Here is a 14465-nt window from a genome sequence, read left to right as displayed (position 1 = left end):
GGAAGGTAGGAGGGGGTTAACAAGGGATATGGGAAATACCATTTGCAGGTTACAACACATCATCCTCCCTATGAAAACTGACAACCTCAGGATGAAGGAAGCATGAGGAAAGAACAGCAATCCCCGGGGAGGGAATGGAAAGACAAGAAATAAACAGGATACCTCCCTGTCCTGGCTATGTGGTTACATCAGGGGATGCACCCGGCTGGCGGGCCTGTCCAACAAGTTTCTACCTCATTTGGTAATGCCTATGCCACCGGGGGGTGTTCCTCTGCCTGTCGCTCCTCCTGCCAGGCCCTGCATCTCCCCTGGAGCCCACGCCCTCAGATCTGGCTGGGTGATACCTGGTTTCTTCCCCACCCGCTGGTACTATCCTGTCATCGCTCCACAGTCTGCCATCCTCCATGACCACAGAGTTCTTGTTACGTATCCTAATGGTACTAGGGGCATAATACTTGTCTCCTCCCACTCTCAGTCTCTCTGGTTTCTTTACGCATACTCTTTGTCCTTGTTGGAATCCTCTCTCCTTAACTCCCCACTTCTTATCGTACCACTCCTTGTATTTGAGTTGATTGGTTTCAATTCTTCTTTTGATCTCCTGGGGATTGGTCCCCTCATCCTGTCTACGTCCCATCCAACTTGGTGTAAGTTTTGTGCCGGCCTTTCTTCCCCTCAGTAATTCAAAGGGCGTGCATCCGGTGGTAGACTTGGGCGTGGTATGATATGCCCACAGCATGTCTCTTATCGCTTCCTCCACGTTCTGTCCCGCTTGTTTGGCTAGTTGTATGCACTCCTTCATCATGCGGTTAACTCTCTCCACTTTGCCATTAGCTTTGGGGCAGTACAGAGGAGTGCGAATATGTGAAATTGAGCAGTCCTTGAGAAATTCCTTCATCTCCTCCGAGATTAATTGTACTCCATTATCGGTCACAAGTGTCTCGGGCACCCCTTCGCTAGCGAACACCTCCTTCATGAATTCGATGATTGTCCTGGTGTTCACATTGTGTACGATTTTGCAAGTCACCCAGCTGGAGAAGTAGTCCACCATGACTAAGAGATACCAGTCTTGGGGCCCTTTGCCATGGATGGGTCCAGCTATGTCAAAGCCCAACTTGTTCCACGGGACATCGGGTACTTCTACAGGTGACAGTGGTGCCCTTCTCACGATCTTAGATTTGTCACTTAAACTGCACGCATAGCAGTCGCGCACCTTGTCCTCCATCTCACTATCCATAGTGGGGAACCAGTAGTCAGTTCGAAGTCTAGCCTTGCACAGACTCCTTCCCAAGTGTCCTTCGTGAGCTAGTTCTACTATCTGGTTCCTTAAGGCTTCCGGAGGAATAAGTTTTCCAGATTTCAGTATGAAGTCTCCTTCCAATGACAAGTCTTCTCTTACATTCCAGTATGGCTGGATCTCCGTCTCCATGGCCTTGCATTTCTTCGGCCATCCCTTGAGTATATATTCTTTCACTTTCTTGAGTGTTTCGTCTTGCTCCATTTGCGTTTCCCACATGGTTTTCTCCACTGCTGCTAAACGCAACTCCAGGATAGATTCTCCTGGCTGTTCCTCTTCTGTTTCTTCCACTGTTGGAGCTCTTGACAGGAAATCAGCTACCTTGTTTTGTTGACCCGGTATGTAGGTTACTTTGAAATTGTAGGCTTGCAGACCCACTGCCCACTTAGCTATACGCGGTGTCATGCTCTCCATGTCTTTCTTCGTAAACAGTGAGACCAATGGCTTGTGGTCCGTCTGTATTTCAAATGGAGTACCCCAGATGAAGAATTTGTAGTGGCAAATTGCCCAATAGACTGCCAGGGCCTCTTTTTCAATAGTAGAATAATTTTTCTCTGAGGCGGTGAGGGTTCTAGATGCGAAAGCGACCACATTAGTTTTACTCCCTTCTCTTTGCGACAGAGTGGCCCCGATACCTCTATTGCTTGCATCTGTCGAGATGATTGTCACACCATTTGGGTCAAATTTTCCAATATATGGGGCCTCTATTATTGCCTTCTTTATGTCTTTCATGGCCGCCTCTTGCTCTCTGCCCCATTTGAAAACACTGTCCTTCTTGATCAAATCTCTCAAAGGCTGCGATACCATGGCAAAATCCTTTATGAACTTGGCCATATATTCCGCTAGCCCTAGAAAAGACAGAATGTCCTCTTTGTTCATGGGAGTGGGGGCATCTCTTACCGCCCTGACCAAATCATGTTTAGGCTTGATGCCCTCTTCTGATAGCGTATGCCCTAAGTAATCTACCGAATTTACTCCCAGCTTACATTTTGACGGTTTGGTGGTGAATCCTACTTCCCTCAGTTTTTCCAAAACCACCTTAGTTTTCTCATTGTGTTCTTTTTCACCCTCTCCATATATCAGTATGTCATCTTGAAAGCAGAGCGTGTTTTCACAATCTTTCAATACATGTTGCATGACTCTCTGGAAGGCCGCAGCCGCTGACGCCAACCCAAAAGGCATTCGCAGGAACTTGAAATTTCCAAACGGGGTGGTGAAGGCAGTGAGTAACTGAGACTCCGGATGGAGTTTGATCTGATAATAGGCGGAGGACAAATCCAGTACACTGAAGTACTTCGCTCCCTTGATGGTGCTCAGCATCTCGCCTATCCTGGGAAGTGGAAACCTGTCCACCAGAATGTTCGCGTTGAGGTCTCTCAGGTCCACACATAGCCTTATACTGTTCCCTCCATCTTTTGCCGCGATAACAATTGGAGCCAACCATGCTGAGCTTTCAATCTCCCTGATGACTCCCTGTCTGACCAGTCTCTTGAGTTCCTGCTGAAGAGGTTCTCTCATGCGCAAAGGTATGGATCGGGTTTTGTGCACTACTGGTTCCGCACCCTCCTTGAGAATGATCCGGTGCATATAGTTCTTGAAGACCCCTAAGTTGTCACTAAACACCTCTTTGAACTCCTCCGTGAGACTGCCTGCTATGCCCACGGGGTCTATCAACAGCACCTGTTCTTTGTTGTTTGGGTCTAATGTGATCCCTAATTGCTTCTGGTGCCTCCATCCCAGTAGTGTGGAGCCCCTAGAGGATACATACACCTTCCCAACAGTATGCCTATCCTTGAAGGATATTCTCATAGTCAACATGCCCTCAAGTGGGATTTTTCCCTTGTTGTACCCCTTGGGATTGATGTCGGGGGGCATTAACTTCACGGGATGATTGGCAAATTTTTCTTCAAAGACATTTTTGTCTACCAGGGTGTAAGGGGAGCATGAATCTGCATACATACTAAACATCACACCATCTAGAAACACATCACATTTAGGGTACGTGACCTCTTCATCATTTTCCTCATCTTTGACTTGGAATATGTAAGCTTTCTCTCCTTCTACCCCTTGCGTGGACTCTTCCACAACATGTACAGCTTTGCCTGGAGTTTTACACACTTTGGAATAATGTCCCCATCTGTTGCACTTTCTGCATTGTACATTTCTAGCAGGACACTTCCAATTACTTGCTAAATGGTTAGGACTGCCACATTTAAAACACACCATTGCACCCTCCTTACTGCGAACTGCCTCTTTGTGCTTGTCCCCCAATTTACAAACAGTTTCTTGCTCTGCGCTAGACTTGTTTTCTACCCTCTCTTTGTTTGTTCCCTCGTGAGACTTAATTTCCCTAATGCACCTCGCAGTATGTTCTAGACCCTTGGCTATATTAATGGCCTCCTCCAGATTGGGGTTCTTGGTTAGCAATTCTTCTTGTGTCTTAGTGTCATTGGTGCATCTCACCAATTGGTCCCTGATAAGTGAGTCAGTGAGTTGCCCAAATTCGCATGTGGCAGACAACCCTCTCAGAGCTGCTATGTAATTACTCACTTTCTCCTCCCTTTTCTGCACCCTCTTGAAGAACTTGTGCCTCTCCATTACTACATTGATTTTTTCCTTGAAGTGAGCCCCCAGTTCCCTCAGAGTGCTCTCATATACGTTTACACCTTCCTCTACTTCTTCCACCTCATCCTCCACTAATCTACCTGTTATGTCTTCATATATCTTCCTCCCATGTGTACCTAAGTTGTGGAGAAGTATATGCTGCTTGCGAAGGTTGGTGTAATTGCTCCCTCCAATAGCAATCAGATAAGATTTGAAAATGCCTTCCCACCTCCTCCATGGAATAACTGGTTCTCCTAGCTCATTGAGGAAAGGTGGGGGTTGGCTCATACCAGCTCCCGCCATAGCCATACAGTAACCTCACTTCGCTTAGTGTAGGCTAAATCTCAGATCACATAAAAAAAAAATTGTTAAAACATGCAGGAAATACACAGACTTGTGGAATGACCAAATTGTAAAACACTCTTGGGCCCCCTTCCACTGCTTCCAACGTTATGTATGAAGTGAAAGTTTATAATTCGAAGAACTGGCAGTCCCCTTTTTACTTCCTCAGTTCAAGTTTCAACTACCTATGAGTCATTGAGTCTCCTCCTTTAGGCGGGAACTTCCTGTGTAAGCAGTTTCCCCTCACGAACGGTGCAGACCAAAAGCGGCTGCCAGGCACCCTCAGCGCGCCGGCACACAGTCGAACCTGCACACGATGGAGTTTTTTTTATCAAACAGCTTGCTGTTCCTGACGTGAGGAGAACCGGCGTGAATTTCATCAAAGAGCCCCCAGGTAACGCCTGCAATCACTGCGCGCGCGCCGCCTTCAGCGCGCCCCTTACTCAGACGACAATGTAAGTCGCTCCAGCTTCCATGCGTGAGGAGATCCAGCGAGGCTGATCACGTCGCACTCCAAGGTGCTTCCCCCTGGGCAATCCCCGTCTTCGGGTTTAACTTAATCTCGCCACAGACTCCCTCACACGTAAACTAGCGCTCACCGATCTGAGCCTCTGCGCCCTCAGTGCCCGACCAGACACCAGACAAGTACCAGCGCCGCTGGTGTCCACAACAGAGTCTAACTTTTACCAAGCTCAAGCGAGGGTGGAATGCCCGGCACGGCACCCGACAGGAGTGAGCTCACCCCGACTGTCTTTCTTCTTGTGCAGCGCAGCCCAGTTCTCAAAGCGCTTCTTACTTGGTATATTTTCGCCGTTTCAGTGTAGACTCGTCTGAAGGTTCTGTTCCCTCTCTCCTCACCGGCTCCGTTTGAGGTTCCTTTTCATCCTCACAGTAGACAGCAATCAAGTCATACCAGGGAGACGACATCCACTGTCCCTGGCACAGTGCTCCCAGTCCTCGTCGCCAGAAATGTAGTAATTAATGAAGGGAGGCAAACGTGAAAGTAAGTGTTTATTCAGAAGATCAACACTAACAGATGTCGTCAGCTGTCATTGCTTGTGCCGGGCTGCTATGTCAACATTCCATAGCGAGCGCCGGCTGTCACCAGGGCTGTACCATGTGCCAGGAAGGTAGGAGGGGGTTAACAAGGGATATGGGAAATACCATTTGCAGGTTACAACACATTGTAATGTTGCTAAGGCACCAATGAAGACTCTACACCAGTGTGATGTAGTACGTTACATTTATTTAACTTAACACCTATAAGGAGCGCCGAGCCGATCCTCCGTTGGCGCCGGCTTTCACGCCTCCAATGCTGGATGCGAGCGCATCCGCCAAGATGGCCGAACGCACGTCACGTCGCGGCGTGACGTGCAACAACTAGTGCGAGACACTACACCCTCTTCCTGGACTTTCGGACTTGGACCTTTGTGATCCCCGCCATTTTCTTTTTATGACTCGCTCCTTCTTCTACCTTTCTCCTGATCCGCCATTTTAGCGATCTCTGACCTCTCCCTCGGTCCTAGTGACCTTTCTATTGTCGTTCCTCCGGCCTCTGACACACTCCTCACTGTCTTACTCGTTACTATCTGCTTCCCTCTCGTTTTGTCTCACTTTCCTGTCCCTCTCTGCCTTCCTTCTCCTTTCTTTCTCTCCCCCCCTCTTCCCCTACTACTTATTTATGTATGTATATAGAGATAACTCTAGCCACTAGTATATGTAGTAGACCTTTGTACTCACTACCATACCTAGGTGATTCTTAGAGGTTATCCTTTTGTATCACTTCCTTGAGTGACTTTACAATTTGTACATTTGCAATTTTTTTCCTGTTTGTATCTTTTATGAAACTCATTTAATCCTAAATTATCATGTATCGCAACTGGTTCTTTTGTAAAGTGCTCTGACACATTTGGGTAATGTTCGCGCTATAGAAAAGCGCATTAAATAAACTCACACGGTGACCTGTGAAGGGCGTCGATCTCGTGTCACACGGTGGGCGTGAGTGTGCAGGTCACATGTCCACTATAGGTTTCTTTAAAGCGTTTCAACCGCTGGGGGTTAACAACTGTAGCGTCACCGCCTGCCCACAATCCTTTGCGAAAAATCTGCATACAAACCCTCATTGCATTTGCCTTTCATCCCTAAGGCCATGAATAACTTTGTTAATGGATTGTGTGTACTCAATTATCCTGTGCGTTTTTTTTTCAAAACTCTCTATCGTTATTCGTCACAATTGCAGCCTAACCCTAACCTTATTGGGCGATCATAGTTTTAGCTCCTGTAAAATGCTTGAATATTACTTGAAATGGTGATTCACGTTGTGAATCCTACAGGATTAATGATGTTACACTTGCACCTCGTGTGGCAGTGAAGCTCATTTCTTGAATTTTTGGAAGACGTCTTCTGGAGGAAACGTCTAAGTAGATAGTGAAAGAAAATGTGGTATTTAAAATAAACGTGGGTATTTAAATGACTGAAAGTCAGTTTAGAGCAGGATACGTAATTAGCGTCTTTGTTTCTGCACACCAGTTGCTAATTCACAAACACGCTCCTGCTTTGGGGGGAATGAAATTGAAGAAATGAGAAGCCTTTGATGATCCCAAGAGAAGAAGGGTGAAATGAGGAGAAGGATTACAAGAAGGATGAAATGAGGAGACTGATTACTTTCTTCACGAGAGGGGCGGAGGGCTCTAGAAGGAAGAAAGCAGCCTCCACTTGTCCCCTCTGCTTTACAGAGATCAAAGCCCCCGCCCCCTCTATCGTGAAGAAATGAACCCGACTGTCCCAACGTCTCCTCATTTCACCCTCCTGCTCTCTAGCAGGGGCGTGTTTGTGATCTAGTGGGGGTGTCAGCAGAGCAGAGCCAAAGGGGCTGGGCAGGGCACAAGTACTAAACAAAGAAGTGGGGGGAGATGCTGTCACCGGAAGCGACGTCACGACAGGAAGTGACGTCACGAAAGGTGGTTTGCACCATCGGGTTCATTGCCTCCCCTCGCTCACCCGGTGAACCCATTACACACAGAGAGGCTCATTTATGAGCCCTTGCGTCACTTTTACGCCGCTGGTGCGTCACTTGTAGTGTCGCACCAGTGGAGTAAAAAATGTGCCTTGTTGCACCACATTTACAAAGTGACGCATCTAGGTAGATGCGTCACTTTGTAAACCCCTGCGCCACATTATACCTGCGCCTGGTATAATGTATGCAGGGGGGGGGGGAGTTCTGACGCAAGAAAGGGTCATAGAAGTGATGCAGTGAAATCTATGAGATTTCACTGAGCGATTTCTTGGACACTAATGTGTCAAAATCTAACGCCTGCCTCATGGCAGGCGTAAGACTGACGCAGGCCCTTTCACATGGGGCTTGCCCCATGTGAAAGGACACATTGCTGGAGTGGCGTCACTTTTGTGAAAAACTTCAGCAATGCGTCACTTTTGCGCCTACAGATATGTCAGAAATACTAACGTATCTGTAACTCCTTGCGACATGATGCGTCATACTGTAAATATGACGCATCATTGGTGTCGCGAGGAGGGCGCAATGAAAAGTGACGCATTGCTATTTTCACGCAGCGATGCGTCACTTTTCATAAATGAGGCCCTGACACTTTTAGAAAAGGAGACGTTTCACCTCCCTTTGATTTTTAAGTGTAGATTAACGGATCTAGCAGAAGTAGACCGAGGAAGCAGGACCTTGCATCCCCGAACCTCCTCCTCCACACACACTCGGTTTGGATTTTACTCACTGGCAGCTCAATGAAAACAAACTGTACGTTTGAAGCTAGCGCGTGGTTAATTCTATATCACAGGTCAGTATGATACATTATGGGGCAGATTTACAAGCCCCCTGCGCCTCTTATACGCTGCCGTTGGATCACTTTTCTGACGCAGCGGTAGCGCAAAAAATGCGCCATGGTGCGGGGTATTTACAACGTGACGCATCTCCCAGATGTGTCACGTTGTAAAGCCCTGCGCCAGAAGGAAGCGTTCCGGCGCAGGAATGCCTCTTAAAAGTGGCTGAGTGAAATCTACAAAATTTCACTCAGTCACTTTTGGGCCCATGCTGGGTCAAAACCCTGCACCTGCTTGAAGCAGGCGTAAGGATTGGTGCAGCATTGTGGAGATAGAGCCCCTCAGAGCATTGCTGGAGCTGCGTCGCGCTTGCGAGGCAACTCCAACAATGCACCGCTTTTACGGCATAGATGCGTGACGCATCTGTACCGTTTTTGTCCCATGGTGCACCGCATAGTAAATGCGGTGCATCCAGTGTGGCAGAGCTGCGGCGCTCAATACCTGGCGCATCCCTGCTGCTATGCAGGGATGCGCCAGTTATTGTAAATCTGCCCCTTTGTATGTTTCTTCTCTAGACAAATGCAATTTAATTACTATGCATATCCATAAAAGTAATTGTGCTGGTCACACACATGGCCACTGCGTGCTGAGCGGAATTCCAACCAGAGAGACCAAAGAGTGAAGTTCATCTGTTTGGCAGGGGGGACGGCGTCTACCCGGTAAAATAAGTGAGGGGACGCCGTCCACCCGCGTGGTACCCCCACTCGAGCCCTGGGGCTGGGACTGTTTGTGCCTGCGTGGAACCTATTTTTGGCCTATGACGAGAGTAGAAAATACGTAACTGCCAAGGTTTCAGACAGCTTATGGGTGACATTTTCATAATTTCAGTGTAATAATGAGTGACATTCAACAACTATGAGTGACATCTACGAATTTGAGCAACGTGAAACTCTAATAAGAGCATTAAAACTGTTGTAAAGCACCAGACATGGAAGGGCACTAATTTAGTAAAACGTAGTAACTCACAGCATAATCCTCTCCAAATTCAGGGGCATATTACCAACATATAGAGATATTTATTGCTAAGTAGGCTTAGCGGCAGTATTTTTATCGCCACGCATCACCGTTTTTTATCGCTGAGATAATTTGCTATTAGCAAGGTTTATCTCAAAAGCAATAAAAATCCAGGCAATAGCAGCGAAATGCGTGAATATCGCTAAGAATACAGCGATATTCACGCATTAGCGACAAAATGCTCTTAGCCATATTATCCACCTCCCATTGGATAACATGGCTAAGAACTGGTCTGGGCAGGCGTTAGTTTTTGGAGATATTCGCGCTTAGCGCGAATATTTCCATCGCTACGCCTGCCTTGCTAATAGGCGTTAGCGTCGTTATCGACTGCTTTCAGTCGCTAATGGGTTGGGTACGCCCACTTTGCATGTCATTAGCGATAAATATCGCTGACATGCAAAACGGGCCCCAAACCGCTCTCTATCGCCTACAAGCTGTCGCTAACTGCTGTTAGCGACAGCTTGTGAATAGGGCAATAGAATTATCGCCGCTTAGCGGCCGGAAGCGGCCGCTAGCGCGGTGATATTCGCCTATCGCCCTCCTTGTCAATATGCCCCACAGTTTTGTGAATATGTGGTTCTCGGCCTTTTGGCTGAGATCAAGTGCAGTTCACTTGATTGTCCCTAGAGGGAGAACGGTCAGCTGGGATGTAATCATTGCACTTTGTGTGGCAATGAAACTCTTGTGCATGATGACGGAAAGATGATGGTAAAAGTTTTTAGTAGCTGGACGGCTGGGCGGCTCACTGTGAATTGGGCTGACTGGCTGACTGGCTGGATGGTGATTTTTAGGTCTCAGCTTACCATGCGCTGTCTGAGCGAGACCTACAGTAATCAGTATGTTGGCTCAAAGTCTGTGGAATTTCTCCTGCCCCTTGTGATTTTTAAGTCTGGCATTGCTGCTGTTATCTTTGTTTCTGTTGGCTGTTGCTCAGATGCATCACTTCCGATTTTATCAGAAGCAGCACCGACCAAGTACTGTTTTATTGCGTTGCCTGGCTTTGTTAGTTTTGTTTAGGGACTACTTGCAGACAATTGCATCCAAGCAGCGAGAATAGGGCTATGGGAGGTGAGGGGGGGTGGCCGACCAGCGGTAGGCCGGCCTCCCGGGGGTAGGGCCGGGCTGGCCGTAGAGGGAACCGGGCAATCACCCGGTAGGCTGAACGGGTGGGGGCCGGTTTTGGTCCCCTGGGGGCTGGTTTTGTTACAGGGCCGTTTTTGCAGCATAGCTGCAAAATCGGCACTGTAACAAAATTGCCCAAAAACCGGCCCTGGCAAAGAGCTTGGCGGCACCCCCAAACCCCCAGGGAGGAGCGGCCAAGCACTTTGCCAGGGCCTGTTATGGTTCTCAGTCCGGCCCTGCCCAGGGGGTTTTGGGCCGGAGGAGGGGCTGCTGGACATGGGGGGCTGGTTGTGCTGGTTGGGCTGTCTTTGGGCTGGGCTGGGCTGGCTTTGGGCTCCATGGGTTTTATAACCAGTCCTTTCGTATCACGAGGCATCATTTAGGTGGTCGTGACACGACAGCTGGTGGGGGAGATTCTCTGGGGCTTCTTTTTCTTAACTTTCTGCTCTTTGGCTTCTGGTAGTTGTTGGGAGAGTGGTACGGGTAGCTTGGCTTATCGTGCGTTGGTCCAGCGGCGGTTTGTATTGATAGCGGCATCCCTGTGTGTGAAAAGACGTGCAGTGCGGACGTGTGAGGTCGGCCTACTTGTGAGGGACTTGTGGTGATGGTGCATTTCAATGACCCCCGTGTGCTGGAGGCCATACGTCTGTTGGAGGATGCGGACCGCATTGACATCCTGCGGCCCGACATCAAGGTAAGACCCCGCGGCGTGCAGCGAATGGTGTCGCTGCGGCAGTGGTTGCTTGTGAGCCGCCGCGGGCAGTGAAGCTCGTACCAGTGGAGGCTGGGGGGGCGCGGCCGCAGGGTAATAGTGGCCGCGACGTCGAAGCGCCCGCATAAGGAAAAGCGGAGCGGGGCCAAGAGACCAAGTCTCACCTTCAAGGCAGGGGCGATGCAGCCGAAGGCGATGTGGGGCTCAGGGCCAAGGGTGACCGGTACGGGGCGGGTCTGGTGAAGGAGGCCCAGCCGGAGACGGCGGGAGGGGCACAGGGAGTGACGCAGGTGAGTAGAGGGGTGGGAAAAAGAAGGGCCTGAAGGAGGAAGGAGCAGTGGAGCACTCAGGCAAGGGGAGGGGCAGCGGAGACGCGCCCCCCGGGGAACAAGGGGGTTTTGCCCTGTCCTGATTGAAAGCGAGGGAGACGGGGAGGGGCCAGTGGGAGGGGTGACAGGGAGGTGTTCGGGGGAGATGGTGGGGTTCTTGAGGCCCAGCGTCGGGCATCAGGCATGGGGGTGGACGAGGGGCCGCAGGGCCGGGGTTCGTAAGGGTTGGCTGGGGTCGGTGGGGTGAGGGGGGTTTGGGCACAGGGTGGGTGATGCCTCGGTTGGAGTGGGGCAGTGCGGCGGGGCAGTAGGTATCCACCAGCTCCACCCGAAGGGTCGATGCAGCCACCGGAGGAGGGTGGCAGAGGTCCGTCAGTGCGAATTGGGACCCAGAGGAGTGGCACACAGGACAGAGGAGGGAGAGTGTGGATCTGGGGGAGCTGCTGGTCATGTGTAGGGAAAGAGCGTGAAAGAGCAGGCTGGAGCCTGTAGAGGGCGGCCTAAAGCATGAACGCAGGGGGACAACAGGGCTGGAGTCCGTGGAGGGCGGCCCGTCCCACCAGTTGAACGACGGAGAGAAGAGCAGAGAAGAGAGAGAGTTGTTTGAGCAATGGCAGGGGGTAGAGCGGGGTGGAGGGAATGGAGTAATGTTTGTCGTAGTCTCTTGCAGAGTAAGCATGGGAGACCCAAGGCGGACAGAGTGACGGCCCCTCCTGCTCAACTGGTTCGGCCGCGGGATCCGGTGCGGACGCCGACCTTGACACCAAGTAAGATGAAGAATGGGGTGCGGTGTGGCAAAGACCCCCCTGGTCAGGGTGTCGGTTGGCCCAGATGTGAGGGGGGAGGAGTGTGGGGGGGTTAGAGAAAAGGAACATACGTGAAGGATACAGGGGTGGGGCCGGCAGACACAGGTGCGGACCGGAGCGGGGACCCGGGCGCGAAGGCGGAAGGGCGCTTGAATAAAGGCCTGTACATAAACGATGCAGGGGGGGCCGGGAGACGCGGGGCCGGAAGGGAGTGGAGACACAGATATGAAGGTGTTTGCAACAGTTTTCAGTCACTTTTAGTTGGGAACGCATGTCATTAGCGATAATTATCCCTGGCATGCAAGGCGACGGGAAAACCGGGCGCTATCGCCAGAAAGCCGTCGCTAACGGCACTTAGCGGCAGCTTGCTGATTAGGTAGTAAAAAAATTGCCGCTTTAGTGGCAAAAAGTGCCGCTAAAGCAGCGATGAAGCCCTTGCTAAAATGCCCCTATAATATGTGCGACGTCACCGCGCCTAGACTCTCGGGGATAAACACATGAAGGCCAGCTACATTAATGGGCAAAACAACAGATGAACACACAGTAGAAAATAAATTCCTAGGCAACTAACATATATTGAAACAGAACAACTTGATATATACATTACATATAGAACAATAGTAATGAACTCAGTGTAAAAGATCGAAATGCACAGATATATTAAAATTAAATTTTTTAATTTCCAACTCTCAAATTCAATGTTGATATGAGAACATTCATTATTTTAAAATACAAATTAAGTGACATTAAAACAATATTTTAATAATTATTCAATACATAATTGATATTCAAGAAATTACAATAAAACCCCAAAAAGTGGCTGTGAGTAAGTTTTCAAATATAATGGAATATAAAAGACTATTTTATGAAATAGGAAATTAACCTGACGGACTATCCTTCCTAATGACCAAGTGTCAGCTCCACATATGCAAAGCTGTACTGTCAAGTGTTATATGTGCTGACGTGGCCCTGGGTCCGGCGTGCTCTCATGAAGTAACAAGCCTTGCAGGGTGTTTTTAAAAAGCGCGCGCTGTGAAGAGCTTTCCTGTGTCCTGCCAGCTCCTCTTGCTGGACAATCAGGGATAACAGGCTTTTATTCACAGCAGACTGCCCCAGTAAATTCCCCCTCCCCTGTTCTGAACTAACCAAAATTGTGAGCCGTCTCTGGCAGTCACTTCTGCCCGACCCTCTCTTTGCTCCCTGAGGTGTCACCTTAAGGGTGCATTTACATGAAAAGCAAAGGAACCTGGCTCAGGCGTTCGCCTGGAATGGTCACACTTCTCCCCTGCATCTCCCTGCTCCTCTCTTGACAGTGTGTGCGAGCGGGAGAGAAAGGTCTGTGTGAACAGGTAGAGGGCAAGGACACACACTCCACAACGTGTCTGACTCCCCCACACTGAAGTGTAGAAAAAATACAGGGGCATATTATCAACAAACAGAGATGATTACCGATAAGCGCGTTTAGCGCAGTTTTTCTTATCGCCAGCCATCGCTGAATTTTATCTCCAAGGGGATAATAAATCCAGCAATAGCCAGGAAATGCAGGAATATCGCATGAAATCCAGCGACAAAACCTCAGCGATAGGTAAAACCTTGATAATACGACATGGTGCCCTTAGCCTGACAATCCACCTCTCATAGGATAATATAGCTAAGTCCGGAATTTTGCAGACGTTAGATTCCATCGTTAATGGGGGCTTAGGGGGATTTTAATCGTCGCTACGCGGGTCTGGGGCATCTTGTAAATATTGCAAAGCTGCGAAAGCAATGTATTCCCATGAAGTTATGTGAGGAGCGCCTACTTTGCATCTCATCAGCGATGCGATGCAAGGCGTTAGTAAAACGGGTGCTAGTACAAGGAAACACATGTTAAAGCCTGTTAGCGTGCCCTTGATAATACTGCAATTAGATTATTGCCGCTTTTCGGCTGAAAACGGCTGCTAAAGCGGTGATAATGGGCTTGATAATATGCCCCACGGCCTTTCAAAAAGGCAGAGAAGCTCCACATGCCATCGGAAACTTGCGGGTTTAATGCATTTCAAACAAGTGGCAACCATTAACTTCACGTCGCCCGAGGCGTCATGGCATTCCCTAGCAAAGAGGAATGCTCAGCGTCTTGACATCATGAGGACGACTGTCGGTGCGAACGCTAGCATTTAGTTGCTTATCAAAGAGGCCACGCTGCCGCGGCGCCACGTCATCGAGGAATGAAATCTAGTTGTGACCGGCGCTGCCGCTTAAGGATTACTGATCGATTCCTCCGGAGGCCATACATACAGAACTTGATCGCGTATGAGCCCTCCCGTCAGATACTTTGATCTAGACGCCAGGTAAGACTAGCCGCATTCCCTTTCATAGATCCATCGGAATTTGAGGCGGTTGACAATGCCCCA

Source organism: Lissotriton helveticus, chromosome 2_1, assembly GCF_964261635.1.
Source record: "Lissotriton helveticus chromosome 2_1, aLisHel1.1, whole genome shotgun sequence".
NCBI classification, from domain to species: domain Eukaryota; kingdom Metazoa; phylum Chordata; class Amphibia; order Caudata; family Salamandridae; genus Lissotriton; species Lissotriton helveticus.
This window is presented reverse-complemented; position numbering follows the sequence as displayed.